This window comes from Xenopus laevis, chromosome 5S (assembly GCF_017654675.1).
Source record: "Xenopus laevis strain J_2021 chromosome 5S, Xenopus_laevis_v10.1, whole genome shotgun sequence".
Taxonomy (NCBI): domain Eukaryota; kingdom Metazoa; phylum Chordata; class Amphibia; order Anura; family Pipidae; genus Xenopus; species Xenopus laevis.
This window is the reverse complement of record NC_054380.1, coordinates 142784769-142786857: the sequence shown is the minus strand read 5'-3', so window position 1 is coordinate 142786857 and position 2089 is coordinate 142784769.

Below are 2089 nucleotides of genomic sequence, written 5' to 3'. Positions count from 1 at the left end.
CAATCTATTGTTAATAAGTAAAGAAAGTAATTGTGTTTTTTTCTGTTATATTAAAAAATTTAAAAACAATAAAATAAAAATTGAGATTTGGACTGCTGTGATGAAGTAAGAATGACTAATATTGTCATATAATGGCAGAGTTACTTCTTACCACTGAGTGCTTAAAAAAAAAAAAGCTTAGCCTTAGGCAATGGCTAATTTGCCATAGAGGTTAGGCAAAGTGCCATGTGACTGACAGCTCTTGTCATAGAAGGCTGTGGGTCTTCCTATTCTTTGTATGGCAGGGAGGAGTCTATAGTAGGCAAAGGGCTATGTTGTTGGCAGGCAGTCTTTGACATGAATTGGAAAGTTCTCTTGTGATTGGTCAACTTTGACCGATATGCAAATGAAGGAGTTTTGGTGGGTTGTTCTCTCCCTATGGTATTACGGGATAGCGGCGGTGTCAAATAGTCATATAGTCTAGGCAAAGTGCTATGTTGTTTACAGGCAGTCTTTGACCTGGATTGGAAAGTCCTCTTGTGATTGGTCAATTTTGACTGATATGGAAATGAAGTAGACTTTGCCGTTTTTTCTCTCCCTATGGTATTACGGGATAGTGGCCATGTAAAATTGTCATAGAGTCTAGGCAAAGGGCTAAGTTGTTGACAGGCAGTCTTTGACCTGGATTGGAAAGTCCTCTTGTTATTGGTCAACTTTGACCGATATGGAAATGAAGAAGACTTTGCCGGTTTTTCTCTCCCTATGGTTTTACGGGATAGCAGCGATGTCAAATTGCCATAGTGTCTAGGCAAAAGGCTATGTTGTTGACAGACAGTCTTTGACCTGGATTGGAAAGTCCTCTTGTGATTGGTCAACTTTGACTGATATGGAAAGGAAGGAGGTGTGGTGGGTTGTTCTCTCCCTATGGTATTATGGATAGCGGCGATGTCAAATAGTCATAGAGATTAGGCAAAGGGCTATGTTGTTGACAGGCAGTCTTTGACCTTGGATTGAAAAGTCCTCTTGTGATTGGTCAACTTTGACCGATATGGAAATGAAGAAGACTTTGCCGTTTTTTTCTCTCCCTATGGTATTACGGGATAGCGGCAATCTCAAATTGTCATAGAGTCTAGGCAAAGGGCTATGTTGTTGACAGGCAGTCTTTGACCTGGATTGGAAAGTCCTCTTGTGATTGGTCAACTTTGACTGATATGGAAATGAAGGAGGTTTGGTGGGTTGTTCTCTCCCTATGGTATTACGGGATATCGGCCATGCAAAATTGTCATAGAGTCTAGGCAAAGTGCTATGTTGTTGACAGGCAGTCTTTAACATGGATTGGAAAGTCCTCTTGTGATTGGTCAACTTTGATTAATATGGAAATGAAGACTTTACAGTTTTTTCTCTCCCTAGAGAGCAGCGATGTCAAATTGTCATAGAGTCTAGGCAAAGGGCTATGTTGTTGACCTGGATTGGAAAGTCCTCTTGTGATTGATCAACTTTGACTGATATGGAAATGAAGGAGACTTGATGGGTTGTTCTCTCCCTATGGTATTAGAGGATAGCGGCAATGTCTAATTGTCATAGAGTCTAGGCAAAGGGTTATGTTGTTGACAGGCAGTCTTTGACCTGGATTGGAAAGTCCTCTTGTGATTGGTCAACTTTGACTGATATGGAAATGAAGGCGATTTGGTGGGTTTGACCTAGATTGGAAAGTCCTCTTGCGATTGACCCTGAAAAGAAGCTGCTGGTGCTTAATAGCTGAGGGTGTTCCCTAAATCTCTGTGGCACCTCTGGGTGGTCCTGCTCAGTTTCTATATAGGCTACAGTGTCATTGTCTCCTGCTATATCTACAAGTTGTCCTGCTGTTTTTATATCCAGAAACATCTCTGTAGCCTCCTGCCCATAGACCTCTCCCTTTACTCCAGCCACAATGCCTTCTAGCCCTATCACCAGTGTCACCAAGTTTAGATCCTCATCCTGAGACACTGCAGGAGATAGTTCCCTGTCCTCCTCATCATCACCCCCCAGGCCTGCCAGAATCCTGTTTCTGTAGGACAATGAGTGGGTCAGCCATGTTGCACAGCTACTCTCTGCTCCACGACCCCCCATC